The sequence below is a fragment of the Notechis scutatus genome, chromosome 4 (genome assembly GCF_049901735.1).
Source record: "Notechis scutatus isolate UNSWTSFEM ecotype Mainland chromosome 4, rNotScu1.2, whole genome shotgun sequence".
Classification (NCBI taxonomy): domain Eukaryota; kingdom Metazoa; phylum Chordata; class Lepidosauria; order Squamata; family Elapidae; genus Notechis; species Notechis scutatus.
The window spans coordinates 12,075,998-12,095,133 of record NC_142012.1 but is presented as its reverse complement, the minus strand read 5'-3'; the positions used below and the strand labels follow the sequence as shown (position 1 = coordinate 12,095,133).

At 44.2% G+C, this 19,136-nt stretch overlaps 1 protein-coding gene across 1 annotated transcript in view; it reads left to right on the top strand.

Annotated features, from left to right (window-relative positions):
* The first annotated feature begins 8,473 nt into the window (after window positions 1-8,473).
* RASGEF1B (RasGEF domain family member 1B) overlaps window positions 8,474-19,136 on the top strand; it is a 50,959-nt gene continuing 40,296 nt past the window's right edge. Inside the window, exon 1 of the mRNA XM_087962760.1 lies at window positions 8,474-9,017. The gene's annotated coding sequence lies outside the window, so the exon portion shown is untranslated. The remainder of the gene's footprint in view (window positions 9,018-19,136) is intronic.

Here is a 19,136-nt window from a genome sequence, read left to right as displayed (position 1 = left end):
CTTTTCCCTCCCTTAATTTCCCATTTTATTTTCTGTTCTTTGTATTTTATATAATAAAAGAAATAAAAATTTGAACAATTAAAAAGAAGAAGAAAATTGCCAAGGTTGAAAAATAACTGCTCCAAAATCCAGAAAGGCTTTTAAACAGTCTTGGAAACGGAAGCCGTTGAAGACACAGCACAGCTGAACTTCCAAATGGTTGTTCTTCAGAAGGTTATGTGGGCAAGATGAAACTTGTTCTCTACTATGCCTTCTCCATTCTCAGTCTCTGAGGTCTATGCCTACATTGCTTTAATCCTCTATAATTACTTTCCCAGGACAGCACCCTGGAAGTGACCGAGTTATCTCCTAGGCTTCAGGGTATGACGTTGTAGCCGTTGTATACATCAGCCTCACTTCCACGGCACTTGGCCTTACTTGCACATTTCTGAGTGCACAGCCAAGACAAAAGAATGCCACCAAATAACCCCGCCAAATCAAAGCCCTGGGATGCATGAGTAAGCACTCCAGACGACGTTCTGAATTACCTGTCAGAGATGTCTGTCTACTACAAGGCCGAAAACTTGAATGGCACTGATAGGATTGGAGAAATGTGTCACAGGATGCTTTGTCCCTGGCTAGGACAAAAAATAAATAAATCCCTCCATTGCTCAATAGCTGGGAAGAGATAGGGAAGCAGGAGACGGACATCACTACTCACAGTCTGATAAATGGAATTAGGGGTGGATGGGAGAATCCACAGGTTTAAAACAAACCCTTTGAACCAAGTGGATGACTTCAAGGACTCCAAGGGCACGTCCATTCCTAGCAACATGAGCAGAGTGCTTGGGAATACTTAAGCTTGTCTACAGCAGGAAGTCCTTGACTTATGACCACAACGGAGACCAAGATTGCGGTGGCTGAGTGAGACAGCGAAGCGGGTTTCTTTTGCCCCATTTTATGACCTTTCTTGCCACAGTTGTTAAGTGAATCGGAAGCGAATCTGGCTTCCCCGTTGGCTTTGCTTGTTAGAAGGTCGCAAAAGGCAGTCACATGATGCTGGGATTGTCGTAAATCTGAACCAGTTGCCAAGCATCCGAATTTCGATCACATGACTACAGGGATGCCACAACAGTTATAAGTGTGAAAAATGGGAAATTTTCAGTGCCTTTGTAATTTTGAGCGGTGACTAACCACTGGTTGTAAGTTGAGGACTAACTATAATCTACAACCCTGGAATGTATGGATGGCCAAACCCTGCTTAGTTCGAGATTAATCTAGAGTACAATCTGCCTCCTTAGGTCTTAGATCTGTAATATGGAACAAACTTTCCCTAACCCTTTGAAACCCTGTGAAAATCTAAACATGATTTTGGATAACCTTGCTTGACGTTCCATTCAAAATGGGAGTGAGTGACTTGTTTCTATAGCAAAACAACATAATAATAATAATTTATTAAATGTATAAAATAGAATGGAATGGAATAGAATGGACTAGACTAGACTAGACTAGACTAGACTAGACTAGACTAGACTAGAATAGAATAGAATAGAATAGAATAGAATAGAATAGAATAGAATAGAATAGAATAGAATAGAATAGAATAGAATAGAATTCTTTATTGGCCAAGTGTGATTGGACACAGAAGGAATTTGTCTTGCTGCAAATGCTCTCAGTGTACATAAAAGAAAAGATACATTCGTCAAGAATCATAAGGTCCAACACTTAATGATAGTCATAGGGTACAATCAGCAATCAAATCATACTAGGAAACAGTCAATATAAATCGTAAGGATACAAGCAACAATAGATTGTCAGTCATACAGTCACAAGTGGGAGGGGATGGGCGATAAGGAGTGATGAGAAGATTAATAGTAATAGTAGTGCAGACTTTGTAAATAGTTGGGACAGTGTTGAGGGAATTATTTGTTTAGCAGAGTGATGGCGTTCGGGAAAAAACTGTCCTTGTGTCTAGTTGTTTGTGCAGTGTTCTATAGCGTGGTTTTGAGGGTAGGAGTTGAAACAGTTTATGTCCGGGATGTGAGGGGTCTGTAAATATTTTCACAGCCCTCTTTTTGACTCGTGCAGGGTACAGGTCCTCGATGGAAGGCAGGTTAGTAGTAATTGTTTTTTCTGCAGTCCTAAATGCCATTTGACTCCAAATAACTCCACACACGGAGAACTCTTGAAATATCAAAATGAGAGCCACCGAAACCTTACTCTCTTTTTGTGTGCAGTGCAGTGCACATAAAATGGACAGTTATCACACCAATGTTGTGCCATCATTTGGTCTTTCACATCCCTGCCTTCCCACCTCAAGGACAGTTCAAAATTTGAGAGGCCAAATGGACCGAGGCTTCGTTTAAAGTAATCCATTAAAATAGAATCCGAAAGAGTCATTTTATTAGAGTTTATTACTCTTTATTAGCGTTTCTCCCAGGCAACCTATTCACTGGGCCATTGATTTCCAAAAGGCCAAAAATGCAAGAGAGAGGAAAAACAGGAATCTTGTCACCGCAAGAAGAAAACTGTATGGAGGCAGATTGCAAACGAAGTTCTTCTTTGTGTGTTGAGTGAGTCATGGCAAATTTATTTATTTACTTTTCACATTTCTGTGTTGCCTATCTCCCTCAGAGAAGGAGCCAAATATTTGCTAGTTCCTGTACACACACACAGAAAGAGAGAAGATTATTTCCAAACTCATCCTTTAGGTCGGAGCATCTCTACCAGAGCTCCTTTTGAGTTGCTTCATTTCAGAGCCAACTTTCCTGCACTCAGAACTTCACCCATTACTCTTGCTAAATCTGGAAGAAGGGCCAGGAAAGGCCGTGATTACATTATTTGTTTGCTTCTTTGTTTATTCCCTGCCTTTATTATTTTTTTACAAATAACTCAAGGCACTGAATATAACTAATATTCCTTCCACCTATTTTTCCCTAATAATAACCCTGTGAGATAGGTTCGGCTGAGAGAGAGTCACTGGCCCAAAGTCATCAAGGTGGCTTTCATGCCTAAAGCGAGACTAGAACTCACCGTCTCCTGGTGATTGACCCAAACTTACCCAGTCAGCTTTCATGCCCAAGGCAGGACTAGAACTTAGAGTTATCTGGTGACTAGTTCAACTCATCTGGCTTTCATGCCCAAGGTGAAACTAGAACTCACCATCTCCTGGCAATTGCCCCAAACTTATCCAGCCAGCTTTCATGCCTAAAGTGGGACTAGAACTCACCGTCTACTGGTGATTGACCCAAACTCTACCCAGTCAGCTTTCTCGCCCAAGGCAGGACCAGAACTCAGAGTTACCTGGTGACTACCTCAAAGTCATCTAGCTTTCATGCTTAAGGCGGGACTAGAATTCACGGGTCTCCTGGTACTTTAACCACTAGACTAAACTGTCTCCCTGTTTGGAAACTCAAGAAAGCCAGCAGATGCCAAAACAAAAGCAGTTGCTTCCTTTGAGCATCTGATCCAAGGCCAAGCATTCCCCACAACACATTTGTTCCTCTTTTGTTTGAATAAACCAAAGACATTCTACAAAGGAACCGTAAGGAAACTGAAACCTTCAGCAGCTTCCTCGAATATGTCCGTCTTTGGAATGCACAGATGGGTTTTTATTCTGTCTTTTATTTTTCCAGAGCTATTTAAATCAAGGGTCTCCAACCTCGACAACTTTAAGACTTGTGGACTTCAACTCCAACTCCCAGCAAAGCTGGCTGAGGAATTCTGGGAGTTGAAGTCCACAAGTCTTAAAGTTGCCAAGGTTGGACACCCCTGATTTAAACAGTCTCGGTGGATATTCCAGGTGCCATTTATAATAAGAGGATCCCATTCTGGTGGGTTGGAAGATGGGGAATAAAGACAGTAGCTTATTATTTTCAATATTGGTTCAGCCATTCCTATATTTTATGTCCGGGATATTTCCTTAATCCATGTTTTGTTTAACTGTCATTTGTTGCAAAAGGCACAATTGGCTCGGTTTACACTCCTTGACTTATGACCACAATTGGAAATAGCATTTTTATGGCTGAGCGATCTGGTTGTTAAGTGAGTCATGCCCAATTTCATGACTTTTTGCCACGGTTAAACAAATCTCCGCCGTTGTTAAGTGAATCATGCAGTCATTAAGCATGTCTGGCTTCCCCCTGTCTAGAAGCCAGCCGGGAGGATCACAGAGGGCAGTCACAAGATGTATAATAATCAATTACAGGTAGTCTTTGACTATAATTGAGAGCAGAACCTCTGTGGCTGAGTTATGTGGTTGAGCAAGTTGCGCCCAATGATCTTGCCATGGCTGTTAAGTGAATCATGCAGTCATTCAGGGGTGGGATTCTATCTGGTCAAACCGGTCCTATAGAACCGGTTGTTATGATTCTGCGCAGTTCAGAGAAGCGGCAAATTGTTCCACTGGCTGGCGCCACCCCGCTGCACCCAGTCACTTCTTACCTGGCATGTGCGCCATCCAACTTGCCTGCCTTGTGCCTTCGCCTAATTTTTGGTAAGTTTCTATTTTTCCTTTTTTAACCCCGACCATCAGCTGTTTCGACTATCGGCTGTGCCGGGAGATTCAGATTAGCTAGAAAGCAGAAAATTGTTTGATTTTTTTGCTTTCTAGATAATCTAAAAGCAGAGCTGAACCATCTTTAGGACTGAGGCTTCTATTTTTCAGTGCAGACTCAGGTAGCAGATTGCAGAAAGGTAGATCTCTGAGTGAATCTGTGATTCTGTGAGCAACTCAATCCACCTGCTTGCTTTGTCTGATTTTGGGTAAAAGTTGCTCTTTTTTTTTAAATAAAAAATTAAATGTTTACATAAATATTTACAATATTTACATACAAGCCATGCCCAGCCAGTCACGTGACCACCAAGCCATGCCCAGTCAGCAAGCCACTCCCACCCAGTCACATGACCACCAAGCCACACCCACAATTAGGCCACACCCACAGAACCAGTTGTTAAGAAATTTGAATCCCACTCCTGCAGTCATTAAACTAATCCAGCTTCCCTATTGGCTTTTGTCTGTGGGGAGCCAGCAAGAAAGGTCGCAAATGGCAATTATGTGACCCAGGATACTGCAACTGTTGTAGATGAATGAATTCAACTCAATTCAATTCAAACTTCATTGAATGTATTCATTGGATTCATTCAATGAGCCAAAAGTGTGTGGCGGCAGCTGAAAAAGCCAATGCAATTCTAAATTGCATTAACAGGGGGATAAGATCAAGGGAGGTACTAATACCACTCTATAAAGCCTTAGTAAGACCACACCTAGAGTACTGCATCCAGTTTTGGTCACCACACTATAAAAAATATGTAGAGACTCTAGAAAGAGTGCAGAGAAGAGCAACCAGGATGATTAGAGGATTGGAGGCTAAAACATGAAGAATGGTTGCAGGAACTGGGCCTGGCTAGTCTAGTGAAGAGAAGGACCAGGGGAGACAGGATAGCAGTCTTCCAATATTTGAGGGGCTGCCACAGGGAGGAAGGGGTCAAGCTATTTTCTAAAGCTCCTGTAGGCCAGACAAGGAATAATGGATGGAAACTGAACAAGGGGAGATTCAACCTAGAAATAAGGAGGAATTTCCTGACAGGAAGAATAATCAACCAATGGAACAGCTTGCCTCCAGAAGTTGTAAGAGTTTCATCACTAGAGGCTTTCAAGAGAGACTGGACTGCCATTTGTCAGAAATGGTGTAGTAGGGTCTCCTGCTTGGGCAGGGGGTTGGACTAGATGACCCTACAAGATCCCTTCCAACTCTGTTTATCTATTAATCTTTAAATGAATAGTCATAAGTGGAGGGCCTCTTGCATGTATTAATTATGGGTTAGCAAGTATTGCAAATAGAGTGTTAAACCAGAAACTGAACAAACTTTAAATGCTAAGATTTAAAGCAATGTGGAAACACAGCATTTTCAACAGAGAATGCCCATAAAATATGACGTCTGTATTCTCCCAACACACTAAATCTTGTTTTTTAACTAATTTACTAAATAAACTATCATTGTCTGGCTTCACAAGAAGTATAAGCGATGCTTCCCATATTATAATGGCTAAATTAGGACAGCATGTTCATCTAATGGCCCAATTGTCTGTGGTTCATTGAATGAATCCAATTTAGTCAATCCTATTTTGACTGGAAATTGTTGTGATGTAATCGCAACCTGCAGTACAGTTACCTCTAACAAGTGTAACACTCGGAAGCCATTATGGGTTATTGTTTCAGCTGGTGATACAACCACAACTAACAATCTATTTATACATCAATCACCTACTATATGATTCAGCACCAACAGTCCCACTGAGAATATAATTTTTCTCTCCTCCCCAGTTGCAATTCTTAAGAAAGTTCTCTCTCTCCTTAGCCTGTTGACAGTTCTGAGGAAATCCACATCATAGGAGCTACATCATGCCAGAGCTGTAGGCATTTCCCACCAGAAGGAATGATTCAATGACCTTTTTGCTTCAATAGCTGATAATGAATTCCCACTCAAAACAGAATTGCTCAAGTTCTGGGCACAACCGTCAGGCTGATCAACACACAGAAGAGGTTTCAAGTACCAGCATATTTCTTGGTTTTATAACTAGGCATCTTGCCCACATGGTATCAACACGTTGACTCAAGAAGGAATACAGGAGGGCAACCCAACGTCACACGAAGTGTTAATACCATTCTATTACGCTTTGGTTAAGACCGCACTTGGAATACGGCATACGGTTTTGGTCTCTGTGATGTAAAAAAAAATGTCAAGACTATAAGAAAGAGTGCAGAGAAGAGCAGCAGTGAAGATTAGGGGACTGGAGGCTACAACATAAGAAGAACTGGACATGTCAAGTTCAATGAAACAAAGGACATTATAACTGTTCCAATATTTGAGGGGTTGCCACAAAAAAGAGAGGATCAACCTATTCTCCAAAGCACCTGAAGGCAGGACAAAGAAGCAATGGGTGGAAACTATCCAAGGAGAGAAGCAACCTAGAATTAAGAAGAAACTTCCTGACAGTGAGAACAATTAGCCAGTGGAACAACTTTATGCAGGGAAGTTTGGTCAACCAAGTCAAGATGGCAGCCATAAGCATGTGATTGAAGCTCTGCCCCTTTTCATTTGCATGATAATGCTCATTAAACAGGTGTGGGGCTTTGATGAACTTTACACCACACGTGGTCACATGATCAGTCTACACCAAGACCCCCTGGACTAGACTGAGAAGACCATACAACTTCTCCCCTGAAGCAATGGGAGACTTCTTCTCTGTGGCTGACATGAAGGAGTGAAATTGGAATTGATGGAAATATTGTCCTATTAGCTTAGGACTGTCCAACTCATGTTATCATGGCAGCATCACATGACATATCAGGACGTTTCCCCCCTTTGGTAAACCAGAATTGGGTATGCCTAGTTTAATGAAAAGAAGGACTAGGGGTGACATGATAGCAGTGTTCCAATATCTCAGGGGCTGCCACAAAGAGGGAGTCAAGCTATTCTCCAAAGCACCTGAAGGCAGGACAAGAAGCAATGGGTGGAAACTAATCAGGGAGAGAAGTAACTTAGAACTAAGGAGAAATTTCCTGACAGTGAGAACAATTAATCAGTGGAACAACTTGTTTATTTTATTCATTCATTCATTCATTCATTTGGTTTTGTAATTGCTTAAAAAATAATAGGTATAAGTAAAAACATAGTTATGAATACATGGATACATATAAGAAAAATAAAAAATATATATAAAAGAAACAATAGGACAGGGACGGTAGGCATGTTTTGGTGCACTTATGCAGGCCTCTTAGGAAAGGGGTGAAGTCATTAGTAGACAGTCTAAGGTTAAAGTTTTTTTGGGGGGGGGGGTGTTGGGGAAAAAACCACAGAGTCAGACTTCCCTGCAGAAGTTGCAAATGCTCCAACACTGGAAGCTTTGAAGAACCACCATATTTGGATCAGAGGTCTCCAAACTTGGCAACTTTTTAAGACTTGTGGACTTCAACTCCCAGAATTCTCCAGCCAGCTAACTGAGCTGGAGAATTCTGGGAGTTGAATTCCACAAGTCTTCAAAGTTGCCAAGTTTGGGGGTCTCCTGATTTGGATAGAGGGTCTCCTGCCCAAGCAAGGGGGTTGGACTAGAAGACCTCCAAGCCAAGGTCCCTTCTAACTCTCTCGTTCTGTTTAGCCAACATTTTGGCGACCCAAAAGTGCAGGAGGGGACCATGAGAAGAGACGCAGACCGGGCCCCGTCTTAAGAAAAAAAAAGACACTGACCACTTTTATTCGACCTTCAACTTCATGGGAAAAGCCAAGTTCCGGACAAGCAACTCCCATCACGCACCCCTCCCTCCTCCGCTTTAAACTTCTCTCCTGCTGCGGCCCCGCCCTCCCCCCGCCCCGACCCCAAAGTGGACAATTCCAGGGCTGGGATTGGTTGGTTTGGGGGCGGGGGGCGAGAGAGAATCCTGGAGGGGCGGAGTCAAGGCGAGGGGGCGTCGACGCTACTATAGTGCCGGCCAGACGCGGTCGAGGGGTTCATTGGAGCGGAGGTCGGGCAGGGAAGAGGTAGTCCGGCTGCTGGTGCTGCTCGGCTGGAAGGAGACGGAAGGTTCGGGCGAACGCAGCCAACAGCATCCAGCCGTCCCGCAGCTCCGGAGGGCTGCTCGCTCCTCTGCGCTCTCCCGGAGCTCAGGTGCGCGGCGGCGGCGGCGGCGGCGGCTTGGACTTGAGCGAACGACCCCCCGGGCTGCGCTTGTAAGGCTCGGCGTCGCCTTTTCCTGATTTGAGGTCGCTAGGCGAAGCAGCCGTGCGCTCTCTCCGGCGATCCGAGATTCCTGCGGCTTCCAAGCGGGGGTTGAGGGGGAGGCTTCAGGGCGCGGGATCTCTTGCTCACCTGTCCCGGGCTTGGAAGCTTTGACGAGCCCAAGCCATCGCCGCCTGCGGTTGAAGTGTTGTGCGGAGAACTCCGAACCTACCCATCTGCTGCTGCTGCTGTAAATAGCCGGTGCCGGACTAAAGCCCCAAAGATCACCGCGGGACCTTGGAGGCGCTGCTGTTGGAAGGTAGCCAAGCCCCCCCCCCCGTTTCCCTTCCTTCTTTACGAGTCTGAGGGGGCTGCTTCTCACGGAGCGGCTTTCCGAGAGGGGAAGGTGGCCAGGAGAGAGAGAGAGAGATGGGGACAGGAGGTGGTGCGTACAGAGCTCGTTATTCTGAATTTAGACCTCGAATAACAAAGAGTTGGAAAGGGACCTTGGAGGTCATTTAGTCCGACCCCCCTGCTCGAGAAGGAGAGCCTAGTCCAAATATTAAGGATCGAACTCGCAGCCTCCTGATTGGTGAGGCGAGAGCTCCACCTAAATGAACTCCCCAGAGTCCAATCCCATTCAATCGCAACCTTTATTGTCAGAGTACAACATGCGTGCAATGAGATTGGCAGAGTTAAGGGGATGTTCAGCACTGTCTCCCTAGTAGGGCGGATGGTGTTGCCTCGTTGGGTAATGAAACGTCTTCAAAACAAACTCCTTGCGGTTTTTTCCCCCCATGCCAGGAAGATTTGGAGTATTTTATGACACGGGAATCCTTTTTACAAATGGCTAGTGGATAGCTACAGAGGTTAAGATGAGTGGATTTATGTGAAAATGAGGACTATGTGGGGAAAAAGAAACCGATTAGTAAAGACTTTGATGGTTCTATAATTGATGCTTATATGGAAGATAGTATACTTTATTTTTAATAATGATTGATATCTAATATATGTATGTTGATATGATTATAATTATGATGTTTACATTTCAACACTGGATACCTAGAAAATGTACTGTTCAATATAGAAATGGAATGTGCGATATAAAAACATTAGGAAGGCGCACATGAATGAATGAATTCTTCATAGCCTCAGCTTGCAGGTTAAAACTGCAATACTTGGGGGCTACTAATGGGGGTTGCACAATAAGCGACTGGTGGATTCCCCCCTCCTGGTGGATTCCCCCCTCCCGGGCTATGCATAAACTCAAGGCTCTTCAAACTTGACCGCTTTAAGACTTGTGGACTTCAACTCCCAGAATTCCTCCTCCAGTCATGTTAGCTCAGGAATTCTGGGAGCTGAAGTCCACAAGTCTTAAAGTAGCTGAGGTTGGAGACCCCTGGCTTAATGCATTGTGTAACCTTGCCTATTTGTGCTTGGGACAGTCTCCTTTGGTGTTTGTTACAACCCAAAAGATGAGTTCATTCAATAGTTAGACTACATGTTTATGTGAATTTGTGCTGTGCTCCCCTGCCTGATTTGACCTAGGTCAGGTGCAATAAAATTATCCACCCCCACACACCTCCAAAAAAGTTCCCTGCATGTTTTAGCTGCTTATGTTGTGTTAGTGTTGAAAGCAAAAAAACAAACTTCATCTGTGTGTCGCTAAATCAACTGTACACTTTGAAACTCTCTTTAAGGCAGCTGACCCACAGCTCTGTTTTTTTCAGACTTCTTGGCCATAATTCCTAGATAAGTACATTAATGGTGTTGGCTGCTGTAATAATCTCAGTTCAGGGAAAGGATATCAAAAGCAAATAGGTTTTGAGCAGAAAGGAACAACGTGAGGATGTGGTTAAGGACACCCAGATTCAAGTTTTTATTGGAAACTAGGATAGATCTACTGGTTGTATGAACACAATTGACTGATTCTAGTTACCAAATTGGACTATTTTATGAGCTCGCACAATATGCTGAATCCCCTATGCTCTGGGTCTTCCTACCATAATTCAAGAGCCTTAAAACCAATTTCATTGAACCCCAATAAAACTCAGAAATTTGGGACATACAAAGTTGCTGAGTTTTTAGCCTGATCGGGTATGTTTTGAGTAAAAAATTAGTAAATAACTTCCGACTGGTTACTTTTCCAAATGATAAATTCTGATATATTGGCCTTATCCAGCCAAGTGTTGCCTAAGTATCTAGAAATTCAGCTCCCAGAATTTCAAGCCATTTTGAAGAGGTGCCAAGTTGGCCAGGTTAACGATAGATCATTCTTGAGGGAGAAAAAAACTTGTGGGCCAGAGTCAATATAAACTTGAAAGTGCTTAATAATAAAATTTGATCTGGTCTTACATCGGAGCAGCTTGGTTATTCCAATCTGGGTGATTGACTTCTAGTAATATAATCATGGAGATTAGAATTGTCTGACTACTAGGGCCTTCCAGAAATGTCATTAGATAACGTTTAAAGCTAAACTTAATGTCCTTATTTACGCCTTGCCCTTTAGATAATATAATTATTTCGGGAACTTTAGGCTGCAGGAAAGCCAGGTTTCCACAGTGCTAAGTTGCTTCCCCCAAAAAATCTGATCCTGTAACACTTTTAGGATAATCAATATTAATAGGTTCTCATTAGATGGCTTCCTTTTCATTTGAGCTGGTGATTCTCCGCTTGTCTGCTGCCCAGGAGAAGAGATGAGGGAAATGGCGGGAAATCAAAACAAGATCCAATTATCAAGATCAGAAACGAAACCGCAGAGACAGCAATTTTAATGTTGTCTTGGCTGGCTGGTGTATTTCCTTCCACTGCGGGGTGTGTCTTTGGCCTTCTCGGAGAATGGATTAATAGCCTTGTTTTGGCTTTCTTTGCCAACTTTGATGCTTGGGTGCCACAGTGTGTCTGTGTATTGCAAAGTCCTCTAAATTTAGCACGCAGAGGGATGCACAACTAAGGAAGCTAAGGCAGAGAGAATGTTGGAAATTCACAGGGAGGGAGGTTGGGCCGATGCCCTGTTTTGATCATAGCATGGTGAGACAAGTAACAACTCGGCTACATGGTGACGCATTCCTGCTCTTCCATTGAAAATGAGCGCATATTTATATCCCACCTACGGGTTGTAGTTCCTGGAAATAAGGAGATTGCTAGGAAAAAAAAGAACAGGGAGTTTAATTTCAGAGGGAAAATGCAGTTCTCTGTGACTACTCAGAAGTAAGTCTTGTTGCATTCAATGGGGCTTGCTCGTTGTGATAGCAAGGAAGTTTACTCTTGGGTCTGCTTTGTCTTAGATCATTGTTGATTAAGCCGTAATTGACTGAGTTCTCTCAAGACCGTATGGGTTGGAAACATGCAGAAGAGGCCTTCATCTTGCAGTGGATAGACAATGGCTAGAATGATGATGATGATGATAATGATTGGGTTCTTACAATATGGAAACCAAGGGGTTATCTCAGATGCTGTTGTCCATAAGTCATGTTTACATACCTCAAAAGATTCTTGAGGTCAGCAAGCCCAACCTATTGTGATTCAGTTAATAAATTATGGTTTAGGGTTATGATTTAACTGAACATGTGGATCTAGTCATAAAAAATGACCGGTTACACCAAGAGCGGATATTCAGTCTCATGACTTCCTACTGCAGTCAGTAGGGCAACTAAAATACGGACTGGAAAAATTAGATCTCTTTGTGTGGATGCCTGTCCTTTGGGCTACTACAAAACCTTCCAGCCAAAATGAATCTCAAGCATGAAAATCCTGCAGAGTGATATCAGGTATCTTGATATCTCATCTGCAGGATATCAAGTTGGTAAGGATTGTGTTATGGCTCGCTTGAGGATCAGCTATTGACAATATCTGCAGTATAATACGTACCGGAGATTGATTATGTGGGTGTGTGTGAAAATAGGAGGAAGGTGTGTTCAGTATGTTGGCTGCCTTGAATTATTCGTAAAGATAATGAAAGGTGAGATGTGAAATAAATAAACAAATACATAGCAGCCTTGTGTTTCAAGCAGGGGGTGTGGCATTATTGGGGTTTGTTGCTGGTACAGAATGACTCAATGAGTCCTGCACACCAGCAGTTTCAAGCTTGGCAGCCCCGCGTGGTGTGTGTGTGTGTGTGGCAGGCTTGCCCATCTCTCCTGCTGCCCGGTTTCAAAGAAACGGTCTGCGGCCCAGAAGTTGGGCGCCCCCTACTGTACACACTTGTTTTATCTATTTATCTGGAGCTTTTTAAAGCTATCTTTATAACCCTCATATGTGAATGAGGTTCTTTGATCTCAGCGAGGCTTGCTTTGATTTAACAGTGCAGAGATTTTCATTGCGTTTATTATTCTAAGGCAGGGCTCCCCAAACTTGGCAACTTTAAGACTTGTGGACTTCAACTCCCAGAATTCTCCAGCCAGCATAGCTACCTCTTGTTGAAATCCACAAGTTTTAAAGTTGCCAAGTTTGGAGACCACTGTTCTAGGGGAAAGTGAGGTGCAGGCTTAATTGTTCCAAGACATGTTTGTGTTACTGACTACTAGCTTGGTTAGTTTAAATAAAACGGGGTACAGCTAGCCCTCGACTTAAAACTATTCATCTAACAAGAGTTAAATGAAAAAATGATCTATGACCAGTCCTCACACTTATGACCATGGCAGCATCCCTACATTCACACGTTGGGTGCTGGGCAACCAGCATGTATTTATGATGCTTGCAGCGTCCCAGAGTCACATGACAGTCTCTTTCCCAGGTGGCTTCCAAGAAACAAGGTCAAGGATGTTCTTCATGGCTGTTTAATTCACTTAACAAGGTCGTAAAATTAGGCACAAATGTACTTAAGTGACTGCATTGCTTAGAGAACCCTGGTGGCAACTTGCCATACTGCCTTCTCACCCCAGTGGTTAGAAGGTGGTATGGCAGGCTGACTTTGCCCACTGCCAGCAGTTCGATTCTGACAGGCTCAAGGTTGACTCAGCCTTCCATCCTTCCGAGGTCAGTGAAATGAGGACCCTGATTGTTGAGGGAATATCCAGATTCTGTAAACCGCTTAGAGAGGTCTGTAAAGTATTGTGAAGCGGTATATAAGTCTTAAGTGCTATTGCTATTTCAAGTTCTGATCCCAATTGTGGTTATAAGGCAAAAGGCTACTTGGGCCGTGGTGGCACAGGTAAAGCTGCGGTGGCGCAGTGGTTAGGGTGCAGTACTGCAGGCTACTTCTGCTGACTGCTGGCTGCTTGCAATTTGGCAGTTCGATCCTCACTGGCTCAAGGTTGGCTTCAAGCCTTCCATCCTTCCGAGCTGGGTAAAATGAGGACGCAGACTGTTGGGGGCAAGAGGCTGACTCTGTAAAAGAGTGGGTTCTGATAGTCTAGGTGCTCTTATAGTTGTTACCTGTAGACTGATTCAGAAAGGTCGTGGAGATCAATGGCTATTGTCCTTGAGGTCAGTGTGACTGACGCTGAAGTTTACCTGCTGGTAAACTGGTGGGCTGCCTTGTGCATTTGGCCACTTGAGAATAGACTTGTGGGCTTAAATGAGCCAGGGGTTCATTCTGCAAGCACATGGGTTATTGTATGTATGTATGTATGTATGTATGTATGTATGTATGTATGTATGTACATCAAAGGCACCACAGACAAAATCAGCAAAATTCTCCACAAACACAATATCAGGACAGCCTTCGGCACTGACCAAAAAATACCCAACACCCAAAGAAACCCCAAAGACAAGATCCAGCTAGAAAACCAAGGAGTTTATGAAATACCATGCAACAATTGCCCAGCCACATACATTGGACAAACCAACAGGAGAATAAATGCACGCATCGCAGAACACAAAAACGCAGTCAGAAGAGAAGAAAATACTTCCTCCCTCTTCCAGCACCTTAAAGCCACAGGACATGAAATTAATTTCGAAGGAACCAAATTAATATCCAACACTGAACACTCCAGCAAGAGAATAATCAGGGAAGCCATTGAAATAGAGAAACACCCCCATAACATGAATAGACAGGACGATATCTCCCACCTACCAGACATCTGGAAGCTAGCCCTCACCAACAAACGAGTCCCAGCCATGAAAACCAACACCAGACCCAAAACAACACATGACACCACCGCCAATCCTCCTCATCAGACCCAGGCCCAAGCCCATCCTATAAACGAAGGACAACCACCATCCAGAAAACAGACTACGGCTGCTTTGCCAGCTGTCGCACCCCCCGACCCCAAAACCAAACAAGCTGACACATGCCAAGAACACAGACCCAGACCCCAAACTCGAAGCCAGACTAAAACCCAGAATGCTACATCACAGCCACCCGATCAGGATATCACATCAGAAAACCCAGGAAATTATACCACAAGAACTCAAAAAGTCACAACACAACAAATGACCCAGGATATCACAGCACAAGACCAAGGATACCACAGCAATAAATCTCACAAGGTCATCACACAACCCATTACCCAAGCCATTACTACACAGGAGGCTAATGGAAAAGAGATCAAAACACAAACGACCCAGGAGATTACAACGCAGGACCCAGGATACCACAACAAAAGAACTTGCAGAACCCATTACCCAAGCTGTTAAAATACAAGAGGCTAATGGAAAAAGGATCACTACCAAACAAACAACCCAGGAGATTACAACACACGATCCAGGATATCTCCACAACAAAACTCACAAGGCCATCACACAGCCCATTATACCAACATCAACTCCATCAACCAATCAAGAGGCAGCAGCGCAACCAACCAGCCCAGCATACCAGCCCCCACCACCGGTATTTATAGTGAGACGGCAGCTCCAATCACACACTGCTTGCACTGGCACGAAGCCGAAAGCACCAGCCTGAGGATGGTGAGTGGGACCTCGCTGAAACAGTGCCAAGATACTCTTAATCTTACATGGGAAAAGACCCGAACACACCTAGACCTACATATATATATATATATTTGTTTTCGTAGATTTTCACGGGTACAGGTATGTAGGTCTAGGTGTGTTCGGGTCTTTTCCCGTGTAAGATTAAGAGTATCTTGGCGATGTTTCGGCGAGGTCCCACTCGCCATCCTCAGGCTGGTGCTTTCGGCTTCGTGCTAGTGCACCCCGCAAGAAGCTGTAATAGCATGCGCTCCAGGGAGCTGCTTTTCCGGTTTCCAGTGCTCCCACGCACATGAAGACCAGCTGGCCGCCGTGCGCATGCGTGCCAGGGGAGCTGCTCTTCTGGTTTCCGGTGCTCCTGTGCACGCAAAGACCATCTGGCCAGCAAGTGCATGCGTGCCAGGGGAACTGCTCTTCTGGTTTCCGGTGCTCCTGTGCACGCAAAGACCATCTGGCCGGTGCGCATGCACATGCCGGAATCCAGAAGAGCAACGGGCATTGGTTGGCCTACCCGGAGAGATGGCTCTGTGTGCCACTTCCGGCACGTGTGAGATAGGTTTGCCATCACGGCCCTAGAATATCGTATTGTTCCTGACACTGTCAAACTACTGCAGAAGAGATAAAAAACAGTTTTGTTTTTTTCCAGCAGTACTTCTACAACCATCTTTGTCAGGCTGTCAAAGAGAGATGGCACTCTTATCCCAAGGCACGGTAAAGTGTGCAAAAATCCATGTTTTCGTTGGTTGAAAAAAAACCAAGAGAAATCAGAAGCGGCAAAGGGTTTCAGAAGAGCACCAAACTCCACAGTCCAACTGATCACAGTTTGATGGATTTAGGTCAGGTTGTATATCTCGGGCACAGATTGAGTGGCAACTTGGTATGTTCGGTTGTGACATGGAGGGGCAGAGAGAAAGGCTGAGAGCTGACAGCCCTGCTTTTCTCTCATTTTTCTCCTGCCTTGCAGTCTTGCGCCTTTTGGGTTGTTAGATAAGACCAAAGCATCGTTGCTGGGTCTCATTCTGTTGTACTGATCTGGATTGGATTTGTTGCTCGAGAAGGAAGCTGACAGTTGATAGAGAGATTTATTAGTAGGACGGAAGGATCTGTTCCTGGGAGATAAATGAAATAATGAAAATGTCTGCATTGCGCTTTGGGTGAGAAGGCAAGATTGCAGCCGGGGAGACTTTTTTAACTCGTGAGTTTAAATTCCGAAATAGTCAAGAGAGCAAGATCTTTTTTTGCAAGAGTGATTCAGGTCTGTGCGTGGCATGAGGCATTTTTGTTTTCCAGGGAGCCCTTGAAACGTGTGGGTGTGCATGTTGGAAACGGGGCTGAATAAGCAGGTTAAAAGTTAAGGCTCCTCTTACTCATCTTTAAAAAAACAACAAATTCAATTTCTCCACCAATAGCATGGGCATCTCTTTCTTAAACAGAGAGCCCAATCGCTTGTTTTCTTTTTCTGTGTTTCTTTGGTGCCCTTGCAACATGCTCCTTTAAATCCGTCGGTTTTATAAGGCCGATTGCTTGCGAGACTGGAGCTTTGAGCGGAGAGTTTGGCGCCCAGAGTTGCAACGTGAGAATTGCTGGCAGATAAACTGAAATAATCCAGCTGCTGAAGAATGTACAGTTCATTCTTTTTCCTTCGATCCATCTCCTTCCTTTTGGCCAAGTTCCACTGGGAGGGATTAGCATTGGTGTAATCAGGAGAGATTTCACTGAACATGGAACTCTAGAATAGGAGAAGGAAGGAGGACACAGATCACTCCTTGACTTATGCTCAGGATGGGCTGCTGGGGGTTTGCAGGGGTTCAGAAGAGCCCCTAGCTAAGATTCTGCGCAATTTGGAGAACCCCCAAATCCCACTCCTGGCTGGCCCCGCCCTGCCCACCCCTCCCAGGAGTCCCCACGCGGCCCATTTTGGATGCAGGTAAGTGCAAGGTGCGCATGGAGGCTCGGGGAGGGCAAAAAGTTGGGGAAGGCCGGAAATGGGCCTGTTTCTTGCTTCTAGGGAGCCTCCAGAGCCCAGGGAGGCCGTTTTTGCCCTGCTGGAATCTCAAGGAAAGCCTCTGGAGCCTGGGGAAGGTGAAAAATGCCACGCCCCCCACTGCGGTGCAGGAGGCCGACTAGGCCACGCCCACCATGGCCACGCCCACCCCTCAACCGGGCAGAGAACCCGTTGCTGAATTTTTTGAAGCCCAACCCTGCTTAACGACCACAATGGAGCCCAAAATTTCTGTTGCTAAGTGAGACCGTTGTTGTGCCTCATTTTACAACCTTTCCTGCCACAGTGGTTAAGTGAATCCCTGCAGTGGTTAAGTTAGCAACACGGTGGTTAAGTGAATCTGGGCTTCTATATTGACGTTGCTTGTCAGAAGGTCACAAAAGTGGAACACATCATCCCGGAACACTACAACTGTCATAAATATGAGTCACTCGCCAAGCGTCTGAATTTTGATGTTGCAACCGTTGTAAGTGTGAAAAACAGTCCTAAGTCACTTTTTTCAGTGTGGTTGTAATTTGGATCGATCGCTTAATCGAACTGTTGTAAGTCAAAGGACTACATGCATGAGGAGGAAGGGAGTATTAAGTATGTCCGTGGCCTTGAGTTATTTATCAAAATAATAAAGGTGGGATGTAAATTAGATAAATAAACTTGGTATGTTTTCTTTCTTTCATCCTTAAACTCCTTGAATCTTCATGCTATCTTAGTGCAGCTGGAAATTCATCTTTACATTGCTTTTCACTAACCTACAGAAATATCATGAGGGTACAGATTCACCAAACCCATAAGAGTTATGGCTGTGGGTACCCAGGGCATGTGTATTTTTGAGAGTTTTGGATTATTTACATCGGGGCTCTCCACAAACTCGGCAACTTTTTAAGACTTGTGGACTTCAACTCCCAGAATTCCCCACTAGCTGGGGAATTCTGGGAGTTAGTCCACAAATCTTAAAAGTTGCCAAGTTTGGAGAGCCCCGGATTGACACGATACAATGTTTTGCATTTTCATCCTTGTTTTCCTATTTTATTTTTTGTAAAAAAAAGCAAAACGGAAGTTTTATCTTAGCAAAGGAGCAGACACAGCCCAGAATTGAAATTGCCACTTTCCTTTTTTGCAAAAGAATACCGAAAGCCTTTTGCTTCCTGCTCCAGTGGCTCTTCCTTTAGGACTCTCCCACCCCTCTGTTTTGGTGCTTTTCTCGGGGTGATCCCCACTTCCATAAGAACCACATGCCTAGTATTGCCAAGGTCCTGCCAGAAGACAAGAGGAATCACAGTATTGTGCGAGTCAGCTAGGATTTGTTTCAATTCTGCTATTCAGAGGTGATAGGATTAGAGTCGAATTGATCCAGTTTAATGGAAGATTCAACAATAAGCTCTGAAGGGAATATGTCAGAATGCTTTCAAGGGTTTCATTTCTTGTTTGTTTGGCAGAATGGGGCGAAAATGATAGGGAAGGCAAACACCTTAGAGGCTGCCACTAATCCTGCAAAATTTCAACCGGATTGTTGCAAAGGTTTCACTACAATACATCTTTAAAATATTTCCTTGTTTTTTTTTAAGGCAG